The 14,391-nt window shown below is 48.0% G+C and overlaps 1 long non-coding RNA gene across 2 annotated transcripts in view; it reads right to left on the bottom strand.

Moving 5' to 3' along the window:
- Window positions 1–1,795: 1,795 nt before the first annotated feature.
- LOC100514506 (uncharacterized) overlaps window positions 1,796–14,391 on the bottom strand; it is a 39,408-nt gene continuing 26,812 nt past the window's right edge. For both annotated transcript variants that reach the window (XR_014821521.1, XR_002335940.2), the window contains 3 exons: window positions 5,879–6,067; window positions 5,000–5,222; window positions 1,796–2,393 (listed from right to left, as the gene is read on the bottom strand). This is a non-coding gene — a long non-coding RNA (uncharacterized LOC100514506). The remainder of the gene's footprint in view (window positions 2,394–4,999; window positions 5,223–5,878; window positions 6,068–14,391) is intronic.

Raw genomic sequence — 14,391 nt, forward strand, 5'->3', positions numbered from 1 at the left:
TGTATGTATTTACAACCCTATCCATGTTCTGAAAATTAGCATGTCTCTATTGATTAATAACATGGTTTCAAAAGAGAAGAAATTAGTATGTGCATATCATTTTAAAAGTCCAAGGGTTGAATAGATCTAGGTTCACAAATAACAATGTCTGGACCTCTGACACAAACACACACTCTCTTTCTCTCTCTCTTCCCTTCTCCCTCCTCTTTTTGTCTCTACATCCCAACTTTACCACTTTCTGGACTGTCTTCATTCTTTGGCAAATATGGTGGCAAAGATGGAACCACTTAGCCACCCCTGGATAAGGAAAATGTTTCTTTTACAGTAGGATCAGAACTCCCATTGTCCTAGCAAGGTCACTTGCCCACCCTGAACCCATGTAACAGTGCTGCAGTGGTGTACTGGAACTGTAGTTTCCTGTGGCTGCCGTAACAAATTACCACAAACTGGGTGGCTTAAGAGGGAAAAAAAAAAAAAAAGAGGAATTTACTTTCTCATTTCTGGAGGTTAGTAATCCAAAACCAAGATATTGGCAGGGTTGTTCTCCAGTGAGATTCTAGAGGAGATTCTGTTTCTGATCTTTTCTAGCTTCTGGTAGCTCCAGGTATTCCTTGGCTGGTGGCCACTTGATACAAATCTCTTCCTCTGTGGTCACGTTGCCTTGTCTTTATTGGTGCGTCTCCTCTGTGTATTTATGTCGAACCTCCCTCTGCCTTGATGTTATAAGGACATATGTGATTGTTTTTTTGTTTTGAGTGCCTATTAGCTTTGTTTTACATGTAATTTAATTATAAACTTATATTCTTTATATTTTAATGGTAATGACGTTTAACAACTCGTTCACAAAATTCCTCAAAATATACTAGTGGATTCAGATGAGTGAGTATGAGCCAGCCCCAATACCACAGGATAGAATTTGTAAATTGATCAGGTCGTAGAGCCTAAGGCATAGCATCAGCAATACACAAACCATACGGTCTGAAAATGAGGTGGGTGGTTGGTTCCTTAAGAGAAAACTAAGGTGCCATTAGTTAAGAAAGAGAAAGGGATAGGGAAAAGACGAAAACAACAAAGCTACTTTCATGCCATTGTTAACACAGATATAACAATTTCAGGATTAGGGAAAAAATTCTCTGCAAGGCTCAAACAGTTACAGGTACAAGTGTTGTGGCTATACCTGCTTCTCCAAACCATTCTCTCCACCTAAGAGAAAAATCACTGCTTTCACATTCATTTTACTTAACTCATGCAAACTGTTTTTAAGCCCAGACACATTTATCTCAAGGCGATCATTTTCCGAAAAATACAAAATCCAGTGGTCTTTTTTAGAGTATGAGTTTTTTAAATTAACAGCTTTATTGAGATATAATTTGCACACCATGCAATTTCCACATTTAAAGTGCAAAATTCAATCATTTCTGGTACCTTCACAGAGTTGTTCAGCATTCACCACAACTAATTTTAGAACATTTTCATCATCCCCAGCAGAAACTCTGAACCACTCAACAGTCACCTTCCATGCCTCCACTCTGACCTACAGCCCTTGGTGACCACTCGCCTGTTTTCTCTCTCTATAGATTTGCCCATTATAGGAATTTCATACAAATAGAATCATACAGTATGTGCTCCTTGGTGAATGGCTTCTTTCACTCAGCATAATGTTTTAAGGCTCATCAACACTGCAGCATGCATCAATATTTCATTCCTTTTTTATTGCCAAATAGTATTTCACTGCGGGGATATACTAAGGTTGTTTATTCATTCATTGATTCATGGGCATTTGAACTGTTTCCTCTTTTGAGCTATAATGAACAATGCTTCTGTGTACATTTGCGCACAAGTTTTTATATGGACATGGTTTTCATCTCTCTCAAACCAATGGTCTTTTCAAGTTAAAAATTTTAGCAAAGTTTCTTATTTTCCACATACTTAAGGGAACTACCATTTAGGAATGAAATCAGAAATGCCACATACAGCTTTCCAGTCCTCTTAAATATTGGGTCCTTCTCCCAATCCCTTTAAAATCATGGGAACTGGCTCAGCCCAAAGAAAGAGTCTGCTCACCAACTCCAGGCTGCAGGGAGGGAGCTGTTCATCAGGAGCACTTGGGGCCTGCAGATCATTGAGCAGGTGTGTTAAGTTTCTTCTGCCACACCCAGGGTCTGGCCTTGCTCACAATAGGTTCATAATAATTAGCCCATCACAATGCAGTTCCAGGGACTCTCCATATGCAAAGAATACAACCTTACTCTCTGACCTGGAAATCAGAATCATGATGTTTGGGAAACTTGCAGGAAAGAGAGGGAAATTTTTAGCTTCTCTGATAGAGGCCAGTAGAGAGCTTCGTTTTCTCCCTTGCATGATGGGAGAACACTTCAGCGCGTCCTGCAGACCTAAGATGGAAAAAGAAAAAAAAAACAAAAAAAAACTCTATATTAATTTATACAGCAACTTTCTTCCGAGAAATTCTGAGTGTCTCAAACAGTCTTTCACTCATTCCCCTGAGGGAGTTTGCATAAATGTGCATAAGAAATTACTTATTTTAAAATATACACTTTCCTGTTAGCCAGTACTGGGCAGAAATAGAACTTGAAAAGCAGACCTCCTGACCAAACATTCCTCTAGAATATTTTCAGTGAGCTTCTCTAAATCAATGCATATCCTTAAAAACAAGATCTCTCCATAATATCCCCAGGACTCTACTCTCTGATGACAGATGTTCCTTTCAGCAGGGACAAAACTGTCCCTTCCAAATGAGAGTCACTTGGTATGGCATATACCATAACCCTGAAGCCTCTCATTTCAGCTTTCCTAAGCCAGGCCACCTGAGAATGCCTCAAGAATCTTGGGACTGGCTCTGCCCAAGGGAAAAAGAGTCCTGCTCCTCGCCTGCAGGCAGAAAATGGGTCTAGCTGGTGGCTCTCACCTTGTTACTTGCTGTGTCTCCATGTTGCTTCTACAGGGGGCTGCACTGCCCCTTCTGGTCATAACAGGTAAACATACTCAGTTTCAGTTTCCCAAAGCCCAACCCGGTGCCTAAATGGACTGCTCTGGGAGAACTTCTAGCATCAGGCATGCACAGGGTCCAACCCAGCCCTCTGCCCCCAACAAACATGAACTTCCTTGTGTTGGGCCTTTTTCTCAGAAAATTCTGATTGTGAGGTTCTGACTGCCCACCCTTGAAAAAAAAATTTTTTGTTAGGGCCATAGTAGTTCATGTAGAATCTCAGGGAGTCACACCTGAGGAATATCTGTGCCTTTCCTCCTACCCCCAGAAAGCCTCTGGGCTCCATAAATTCCTTCCCATGGATTCTGGGGGAAAGAGAATCTTAATCCAGTTAGCAAAAATAAGTTCATACATGTCCCATGGTGCATCTGGCCTCAGACATATTTTGTTTCTGCTCCCCTACTCTTAACATTTTTTCAACTCTATTTCAACTTCACATTCATTATTGACAAGGACTGGCTACATAGTGTGTGGAGTCCAGTGCAACATGCAAATGCAGGCCCCTTCTTTAAAGTTTAAGAATTTCAGGGTTCCCCTTGTGGCTTGGTGGGTTAGGATCCTGATATAGTGTCCAAGAGGATATGGGTTTGATCACTGACTTCACTGAGTGGGTTAAGAATCTGGCATTGCCACAAAAGCTGCATTGTAGGTAGCAGATGCAACTCAGATATGGCTTTGCTGTGGTGTAGGCCAGCAGCAACACCTCTGATTTGACCCCTAGCCAGGGAACTTCTATATGCTGCAGGTGCAGCCCTAAAAAAAAAAAAAAAAAAGTTGGAGAATTTCACATCAACAGAGAACCAAGGCCCTTCTTAGTCCAACGTCCTGTGTGATGGCACAGGTTGCATGTCTGTTAATCTTGCCCTGCTACCAACATTTAAAGAACAAAAAAGACTTTTAACTTCTCCTGAGAACTAGAAAAATTTGGTGACTTGAGGTTTGCATCCCCAAATGGAGCACAGAATTAGCTGGTGCCAAGTTACTGAGTTGCTTTTTGCGTTAGTGCACTAGGGCTGCTGTCACAAAGTACCATAGACAGAATGACTTAAATGACCAAAATTTATCTTCTCCCAATTCTGGAGGCTAGAAGACTGAGGTCAAGGTGTCAGCAGGATTGCTTTTTCTAGGGCCTTGATCTTGAGCTTGCTTCCTCACTGATAGTCACCTTTACACACTGTGTTCTCATCTCCTCTTTCTAAAGGATACCAGTCACACTGAATGGGAGTGTACCCCCCACAGCCCCCCCACTGACCTCCTTTTCACTGAATAAAAACTTTGAAGGTCCTATCTCAAAATACAATCACATTCAGAGGAGCTGTGGGTTTGCCTTCAACGTACAGATTGGGGACAGGGGCACAACACCATTCAGCCCACCACACAGCGATTCACTTGCAAGTGGGGCACAGTGCTCCCAATGACTGCTCCAGCCCCATCTGCAGCATCACCATCCACTGTCTTGCTGCTGCTCTTCTTCTTGGTCATCTCTCTTATAGAGATGGACCTGCTCTTCATGTGTAGCATGTAGTATAGTGACACAGTGGCTCCATACTCCCTCCACATCTGTAAAACTAAAGTGCTACTCAAAGGATACTTTGCAGCTCTATAATCATTTCCTTTGAAGCAAAACCAAAAAGGTACCCATTCTATAGAGATAGGACTTCAAGTGCAGAGCAGAAAGAAGAAATTGCCATGGGGTAGAACAGACTGCTTATTTCAGAGATTCAATTTGCAGGTTTTAGGAGAGGAAACTCTCAGTGAATACAGGATTCTTCCTGGGGATGATCCTACTGCAAATCACCTGACCAGACAAGGGACAGCCCCCAATTTCAGAGGAAAACCAACCATACAGCTCCTTGGAGGCAGCATGCTCCCAAATTGGTCTTTGTACCTATTTGCAGAAATGTTAGCCAGATTATAGTTGAAAATTCTGCTAATTCTGGGGAAGTTTTTGGTCTTGTGCCTGGAACTATTGAAACATATATTCACACCTACCACATGTAACACTTAGTAGCATAATTTCCAGCATGACACTTTAGTACTTTATTTTTAAAAGAAACAGAGCAAACTCTGCTGCTTTTTGCAGGAGGTCCCACAAAAGGTGTAGAAGATGGCTTCTGTGATGAAAAGAGGGTTATTTTGCATTTTTAAAAGGAAAGGGACCACAAAATTCTTTGCTCAGAATCTGGGAACTCATGATGCTGAAATATAATTGCACCTGCATGTAAAGAGAAAAAAATAGTGTCAAATTTGCAAGGCTCTGGGGAAAAATAATGATTATCTCATAAATCCCAGTGTTAGAGCTTGGAAAAGACCTTCAAAACATCTTACTATAACCCCTTTTGTGTTAAGGCAAGGATAGGGAAGTTCTTAAGTTTTTAAAGGCTGGCCTCAGACCAGCCTTACCCCTAAAATGCAGGTCTTTTCTCCCCTCCCCCTACTCCCCACGCTACTTCTAAACAGGCATTGTCCAGTTGGCCTGAATTGCATGCAAAAATTACAAAACCCGTTCTCTTTATACCAGAGTTTCTATTTAGGCTGCGGAGTTGAGAAAGCAAAGGCTATTTCAACTTCAACTCCCTTAGCAGACAGAAGAAAAGGCATCCGACCCGCCGACTTTTCCAGCTGGTCCTCAGGTCTGGCGGCCCAGGCTCGCCGCCGCGCACGGGCGCCGACTGCCAGTCTGACACCAGGGGGCGCAGCCTCCTTTGTCCTGACACCATTTGAAGGCAGGCTGTGAAGCCCGGCTGGGCCTCCAAGAAAATCTGATTTTCCCTCCTTTCACGGTTTCTCTCTCTCTCTGGAACCAGCTCACTCCCCCAGCCCCCTCCATTCCCTCTTAAAACCGTTTTCTTCATCCTCCCTGATACTCACAGTCTGCCTCTGTCCCATCTCAGATTTGTGCGTGTGACCCGGCTCTGTGCATGTTTCTCGAAGGGTCTTTTCAGACGCACCAGCCCCTCTGCAGCTCCTCTTTCTCTGCAAAGCTCAGGAGACCATGGCATCCGCCTATCATCTGCTCTCACATGGAGGCCCCTCAAATCGGGATGTTTCTAAAGATTCCTACAGAATGAAGGAGCCTCAAGATCAGGGTGGCTTCCTGGAAGAACGATCCATCCTCTAAAATCCTTCTTTTTCTACTCAAAAATTAATAGCAATGAAATGACTAGTTCTGGGAAGCTCATGGCCCTTAGCATTCACCCTCGCCAGCACCGTTGCCCCTTTACTGTCTCAGATCAGCCTTTGGAAGTAGACACCCATGCAGAAGGACAGGCTTAAGCATCTTTTCAGCCACACCCCTTACCAACCCACTGTGCACCCCAAGCAGGATAACTGCCTCCCTCTGCCCTCACCAGCCTGGCTCTTCCTGTTCTCAGATAGAAAGAAAGCCACTCAGATTCCCCAAAGTCTCTGATTCCAAAGATTCATTGTTCCCATCTTTTATGGATAAATGAACATCCCCTTCAACTTTAAGATACACTTCTGGTCCAACACACACAAAATCCTTCAAATCCCCAAAACACACCCTTTGGCAAAGAACCCTTAAAAAATCACTGTTCTGAACTGATGGGGCATAGGGTCCTACACGGTCCTTTGAAAGGCAGCTGTTCCGTTTACATGGGGAGATTTCAAGTTTACACGGTCTGTTCCCTATCTCTCATTTTAGCCTCAAAACAACCCTCAAAGATAGGCAGGGAAATCTAAAGCCTAAGGGATTTGCCTCAGTCCTGGAGCTAGCAGAAGGTGCCAGCCGCACTTGGGTGAGGTTGCTCAGGTGGCACAGGCCTGAGAAGAGTTGCTTGTCCAATTACCATCACAAATGATCATCAGGTTATTTGCACGGAGATAACCTATGGTCTTAGCTCCTGAAAACTTCAGTATTAGCAGGAGCCTGGACCAGGCCAGGGAGAGGAAAGGAAAGGACGATGTCAGCTTGGACCTGACCCTTCTTTTTCTGGACTCCTTCACTTTCCTTTTCTCTCCTCTCACCTTAGCTGATGGAGAAGAAGGGAAGTGCTGAGCCTGTAGCCAGGTAGCCACAGACAGTCAGCCTGACTCCAGGTCACACTCTCCTTGTTCATAAAGTAATGATAAGTTCTATTAAACATGGAGAGAGTCACTAGCAGACCAAAAAGGTCAATGGTATTCTTGGGGGAGGGAGAGCAGAAAAGGAGGTTTTTACTTTCATTTTATGCCCTTTTGTATTATTTGAAGTATTTTCATTTATGCATATTATTACTTTATAAAAGTAATTTTTCAGTTTTTATTGGCATTAATGATGCTCTTTAGAATTGTTGTAATAATGACTTATGTAAAGTGTCTAGAATGGCACGTGATCTGGCACAGAGTTTATGCTTCCTGAACAGTAGTTTATTATTAGCCATCACACCACCCTCAAAACTGAGCAAAGGGACTTCCAGTCAAGAAACACAGGGTCTGAAGCAGACTCTTCTCTTAGCTCATGATGTGCTCTTGAGTAAGTTAGATCCCTTCTCCGAGCCTTGGTTTCCTCATCTGCAAAATTACAAGATACAAACCAGTTGATTTGGAAAATTGTGGGAAGGCCAGAGCAGAGCTCACCTGCCAAAATAACTGAGGCACCTTCTAAAATTCAACCACAGACTTTGCAAAGGAGGCCTCTCTAGCTTGAGTTCATCAGGCAGAAACCCTTCCTAGAAGTTGTCAACTAGGGTATGCAAAAAGGGTTGGAGACAGCTGAACAAATTCTAAAATAATATAGAAATTAAATCAGGAAACAAAAAAATGCATGAGAGCTGTAAGGCCATCAGCTTAGGGGATGGGGAGAGGTGGGAAAAGATAGTTTAGACCGTTCCTTAGGTGCAGTTGGCACCATGATTATTTCCCAACAAAAGAGACGCCCTTGGTTGGCAGAGGGGGTATAATTCAAGGCCAGGGCCCTCTGGGCCAGCCAGACCCAGCCATTGTCCAGTCCCTTAAGCTGTGAGATCTGTGTGAGGCATAGGGTTAGACTAGCCTTGGTGAGACTAGAACCTGCCCCTCCCCCCTTTCTTAGTACAACCAAGAAGGAGAGTTACCAGGTAGAATTGGACTAAAACACCTCTGAAGGAGCTTCCAGCATGAACTGACCAACAGCAATGAACTAGAGTGAAGAGACTAGGTCATAGAAGGTACAGATGCTCGGACACTAAAACTTCAGCAGCTGGGCTGGGGAGACCTGTTCTGGGACACCCTAGCTCCTGATAATCCAATAGAGATATGTTCCTGGAACATAACACTGATTTATTTCTCACCCTGCTCAGAACTGGAGATTTTCCTTATAGTCTGCTTTGCCAGCCCTGGGCCTTTGGGGACGGAGGTAGGTAGTCTAATGGCTAGGAAGGTTGAGACTCTTTCTTTTCACCCTGCGGTCTTCTTCCTCCTGCTAAGGCAGCCTCCTACCAATGTGTGTCCGCAGGAAGATTCTTCTAACAGGGGGGTGGGGGTGGGCTTTCAGGGCAGATGGGAGGCCCTTTCTCAAGGCCATCAGGCAGGACAGAAGTTGGTTTCACAGGCACCTCAGGAGGAATCTCCAGTCCCTTTTCTCTCATTCAGCACTTAAAAGATATCTACAGTTCTATTTTTTTTTTTAAAGAAGAAAAAATGAAAAATTTTTGCATCTCTAAATTATCTGGCCGTACCTGCTACAGTGACATCTCCCCATAAAGCCCGTGTGGTCACTGCCTAAAGGGAAGGTAGTGTTTTCAATTCTTGTGGAATCTGGAATAACGGTACCAAAGTATGCTGACACCTGGAAGACCGCTCCCTTTTTTACGAGGCCTACCTAGCGATCTAAGGGACGGGGAGAGGGAGGGGCAAGGAGGTGTCCTGCAGAGAGAGGCATCCGCAGGTAGCAACAACTCTGCTTGATTTCCAGGGGCAAAAACCAAATAAATAAAAACTCCAACCATCATACTTTGACAAACCTGTATTCTGAGAACTTTAGTGTTTTTAGAGAAACACCTTCTGTTGTACATTACAAGTCGCTTTCAAAGGCAATTCAGAACGTCTGGGCACTTGTTAAAATGCTCTCTGCGCTTGCTTTTCCGCGTGGATCTTTTCTGCGCCCCTTTGTATCTCTAATAAGCAGTATTGTTTATTATCCTTGGGTCCGTGCCCCTGGGACTGAACTGAAATAGAACAGGAGTGCCGAGTTGGAGCGCAGGAAAATACTCCGGGTTTCCCAGGCCCCCGAGGGGTCCCCGGGGCATCCGAGAGGGCTGTGCAGGGAGAGCCCACTGATGCGTGTGCGGCCGGGGAAGGGCAAGTTTGCAAGAGCTCTTCGCAAGTCGTCCTGAGGTCCCGGGCAACGCGAAGCCGAGTTAAGTGGGCACGGGAAGGAGGCACACGGGGAAGGGAAATGCCACTAAAGTCTGGGACTAGGGGTGTGACTTAAGGGCCGAACAGGCTAATATTGCCAGGATCATAAAAAGAGACTGCGTCGCGGGAAACGTTCTGAGCTTTCTTATAGGCTCGAAGTCTCAACTTTCATCCCTGTGCAACAAATTCTGATGAATAAATTCTCCTTCTTCCGTGTAGCCCCTCAGTCTTCACTGTCAAAATGAGTATCCTGAACAAGATGAGGATTACCCCCCTCCTTCCCTGCAGTTGCCTGATATTTGTCCCCATTTCGTTTTCAGCCGAGTGCTTTGTGACTACCGGGGATGAGAGAGCGCGCGGGAAGAAATAAAACGCCGCTGTACCCCTAGCGACAGAGAAAGTCTATCCGTCCCCTTCGACCCCAAATGAGCCCCTCCGTAGGGCCGCTCCCAAATTTCACTGCTCCCAAAACGAAGCGGGGTTCACTATAAGAAAGCAGAAACCCGCATCGGAGACACGACGCGAGGAGAGCCTTCCCCGTCTGGGGGGAAATTTCACGGCTCAGCCCAGCCTGCATCGCCACATCTACCCCAATTTAATGTCAGGGCGGGATTTGCTGCAGAGTTTGCTGGAAAGAATGTTATTCAACGCGCACCAGACCCGGGCTGTGTGCTTCCCAAGTGAAACTTGCAGCCCCAGGGCCAGACGGAGCTATCCTTCCCACAGGTTCTTGTGAGAGAAAAGCACCCCCTATCCCCAGTCTCCGAAATTTCCTCCAACGGGCTGCAAAGGCTCAAATTGTCCTTCCTAGCTCCGCTCCCTCATCCAGTTAGGTTGTGTAAAAATACGGAGATTCTGTTTGCTCTCAAGAACAGAGTGATTTCCCTCAAGAAACTCCTACAAGAGCTTTAAGCAGCCTCTGCGTTGCAGCGCGTCCAAGCCGCCGCGGAATTTTCCGATTTTCAAGAGGTAGTAAAGTGAATTTCGGTGCAGAGAAAAGTGAGGGGTGTTATCGTTGCAAGGTGGGGGTGGGCGCGAGGAAGAGCTAGGAGGCTTTTTGTTTTCTAAAGTTAGACTTGCTCCAAAGTGCCAGTACAAACTGCAACGCGTTGTGGTTTCCGAATTTAGAGAATCGTGTGGAGTTTGTGCCCACCCCTGCGGCCAGGGGCCCCACACAGCGTTCTGGGGCCCACCTCCCTGTCCCCAAGAGCAAGCGGAAGCCGGGGGCGGAGTGGGGGGGGCAACTCTCTGGGCAACGCCAGGCGCAGCTGACTTTGTCCGATACTCTCGACTCTTTGGTCTTCTCCCTTCTTGTGCCAACCCAGAACCATTCCGTCGCCGCCAGGATTGCACCGGGTGGGGGCGGGGGGGGTGGGCAGGAAGGAGGGCCAAACGTCTAGGCTGCGGAATCTCCCAACAGGTAGTTTCACCCGGGAGCAGGCCAGGCTTAAATATCAAAGGCTGGGCCGACCAGACCGCCTTAAGCTGGAGCCCTGACGCAGTCACCTAGGGAGCCGGAGAAGGAAAGTCGCGTTAAGGGAGTCACTTTTAAATAACCCTGTTTTCTCTCCAATCTCCAACGTATCTCGAAATAGCGCGAGCTGTGTCGTTTGGAATGGCACTCCATGAGCCTAAATAAGCTGCTTCAGGCTGTAAATTCATATCCAATTTGGATTCTTCCCGTTCCCCCCGCCCCCAAACCCCAGTAGTTAGTACAGAACCCAGTTCGGCTTTAGAGCGGTAGGTATTTATTTGAGAATTGGGAGATTCCTCTTCGAAACGCCCTAGGCTCCAGAGCAAAAGAGGAAAAGGCTGTGTTGCACTTGGATGGTATAATTGAATTATGCCTTTCCCTGGTGCGCAGTGAGGAAAAGCAGAATGCCAGGCCGTATGCGGCATGGGCGGGCTGCGGCCTCGCGCTCCAGCGAGCGCACCACACTTCCTTCCCAGGGTGCGGGGAGAAGTTGGGTTGGGCCACTCACTGTGTCCTGCCTCCAGCAAGGAGGATCTGGCTGGGAAGTCGGCAGAAGCCTGATCATAGCTCCGTGGCTCCCACCCCTTCCGGCGCACTCTCCCAAATGTGCCCACCTGAGGCCTTGGGCGCACGTGGTGCGCGGAGACCCGGTGCGCGACTGGAAACCGAGCAGAGCTCCCCAAGCATCCCTGGCGCCCGCACGGCCCTCGCTGGGTAGGGGAAGGTGGGGGACCGAGCTCTTGAGCCGACGGATCTAATCCCGCCTTGGCAGACAAGTCTTTACTGCTGAAGCTCCGAGCCATCGCTGAGTACCGTTTTCGGCACCAATACAACCCGCCGAACTCCCAGCTCCGCCCGGTCTGTCTCCTAGAGAAACGTCCTCAGACTCCCCACAGTCCTTTGGCCCCTTGAAGCCTCTGGGGCTGGGGCGGACCTGACCTGGGAGACTTGGATCTTTAACTGCTTCAGGACCTGGTCTCCCAGTAGCACCCAGCCCGCTCCCCCGTGCCCATCCAAGCACAGCTTGTTGCCCTGCGTCTCCGCTGCTAACCGTGCTACCAAAACTTTCCAAAGTTTTCTTCGCGCTTTGCCACCTCCAGTTCCCCTAGGCTGGTGCAGGCAGGAGGAAGAAAAAGAACCCCCCCACCCCACGCCACCTCCATCTATCCTTCTCTCCTCTCCCTCCCACCTTCGGCCTCCCTTGTGAGTCCAAACCTTGAGAGTGGGAGCGCGCGTTGCTGGAGCCCCCGTAGGCACCGACTCTGCAGGGGATAGAGTTCAGAGTTGGTTCCACATCCCCCCACTCTGTGCGCCGTGGCCGTTCCCGCCCCCTCCTCCCCCACCTCGTTTGCAACTCGGGGACCTGAGGGCTTGTAGTTTAGTTTTGTTCAAATTTAGCTTTTTTTTTTTCCAGATTTTTTTTTTTCTTTGAGATTCCACCCTGCTGGAGCCTCGAGATTCCGCATGCCTTCCAGTTTCCCGGCGTGGGGATCGGGAGTCACATCCTTCGTGCCGGGCGGGTCGTTTCCCCCGAGTGGGGCGAGGGGCTCTCAGGCCGAGATTTCTCCAGCTGGGTTTTGTCTCCCTGGGAGACCCTCCGTCCTGGTGTGGGGCAAATTCCTGCTGGAGCTGGTCTCAGTGCCAGCCTCCTGTGCCTCTCCCCCACCCCCACCCCCACCCCCAACCCTCCCCACCAGAACTGTAGATGCAGCCGGTTCAGGGGATGTTTTTATGCCCGTTTAGGGAATGGGACTAGGCAGGAGAGGGGAAACGCTGTTTTAATAACTTCGTGGTCTTCCCACACACGGGAAAATTTGAGGTAGAAAGGTTCCCTCACAGAAGATCCCGCAGGGACGTGCCTCCAGGAGACTCCCAAATAAAGTACCCCAAGGTTGCTGGTTTATGGGCTATTACGTTTTTATTTTGTCTAGGATTAGCGGGGTTGGAGATTTTTGCGGCCAGCTTCACTATCCCGGGGCTTCGACTTCCAAACCAACAAGCAAGCAGAAGCGTCCAGGGAAACTAGATCCCCCGGTGCGCTGCGGGGCCGCGTGCGGGAATCAGGAACGAAATATGCTGAGAACTGCACCGCGCAGACTCCTGAGCCTGGGGTTGCTGGCCGTTTCTGAACCCCACCGGATTGGGCTGGGAATCGGACTTGACCCCAGCAGGGTCGGGGCCAGTACTTTGCCTTGATCATTCCTTGTTCCGGATGTGCTCCTGTTGTCGGTCACAGACAATGCCTGCCCTGAGCGACCTCTATATAGGCTAATGGGTTCAACCCAATGCGACAGTGTCCTGGGCATCAGAATCAAGTTTGCTCAAGGTTAGAAGGACTTCTGTTATCCTGTGTGACCGTGGACTTGAAACGTCTACCCAAAGCAAAGGTGGCTGCAAATGCTTACTCTCCGGAGCCGCCCGAGGAGACGTGCCCCCACCATGTCTTCCCTTTGCCCTCCCTGCGCTCTGGCAACAAGTGCCCCAGGCGCCTGGTGCTCTCTTGGGCACCGAGTTTTGCACAGGCCCCTCTAGGGCTGGGCCGCCAGGCACCGAGTTCTACCTCCTCGCCCCTTATGGTCCCCCGACCCCCTGCCTGGTCCCTACATGCCTTGGTCCAAGTGGCTTCCAAGGCTGTGGGGGAGAAAGCCTAGCAAAGCAAGGCCTGGAAAGGTGGGAGTTTCCCTGGCCCATTCAAATGGAACCCCAGCAGAAGCAAAATGACCCGCACAGCGACATCAGCGAAATCCCTGTGGTGGGTTATGGAAAGGTGTGGTGGGGAGAGGTGGAGCGGGCTGAGAGGAGTAAAATTAAGATAGAGGAGGAGGACAGTGGATAAAGTTAAGAGTGTAAGGCAGCCCTGCTTCTTAACTCCTCACCCCGCCAGCCCCAAGTCTGAGCAGTTGACTGAATTGTCTATCTTTTCTTTTAATCCCAAACTCCTTAAGGACAGGGAGGAGGAGAAGCCCAATAACCCCCTCAGAGTCAGCAGTACCCAGCCACACTTTGGAGGGCTGAAGAGTCCCCTCAGGTCTGCGTTTGCTTTGAGTATAAAAGGATCCATTCACAAAGGAGCCCCACTTCCCTTCACCATCTCTCCCACTCTTCTTAGAGCTTTAGGGTTGTGTTTATTTATTTTTAATCTCTGGCACCCTAGATTTCACTGGAAGATTTGAAGGCAGGAGAGGAGAGGGAAAAGCTAAGATTAAGAAAAAGGGCTGGCTGTGCTTTGGGCCAGAGGACTAGAAGGGAATTGCGAACCAAAGGTAGACGAGTTTGGGAGTATTTTAAAATTTCATTTCCTTCAGAAGCTGTCTGCTTTAGACCAAAATCTATTTGAATGACTAAGAGGACAAGAAGCTGGGAAACAAAGAAGTGAAAGGCTTGCTGGACATCCCTTTCCCCTACCTCTCTTCAAACGAATAGAAAGCAACTCTGTGCTCTGCATGGTGACACTGGCACCTCCGCAGCCTGTGTGTGTGGATGGTCATTTCCTTTCAGGAAGGCCAAGGAGGGGGTGGAGAGTGACCCAGGACAGGCTCCCAGAGCCTGACTGCTGTGCTGTTTATCTTCTGGG

Source organism: Sus scrofa, chromosome 1 (genome assembly GCF_054392235.1).
Source record: "Sus scrofa isolate SSC_HxYL_T2T_F1_AM1 chromosome 1, Sscrofa_HxYL_maternal_Yorkshire_Landrace_v2.0, whole genome shotgun sequence".
NCBI lineage: Eukaryota > Metazoa > Chordata > Mammalia > Artiodactyla > Suidae > Sus > Sus scrofa.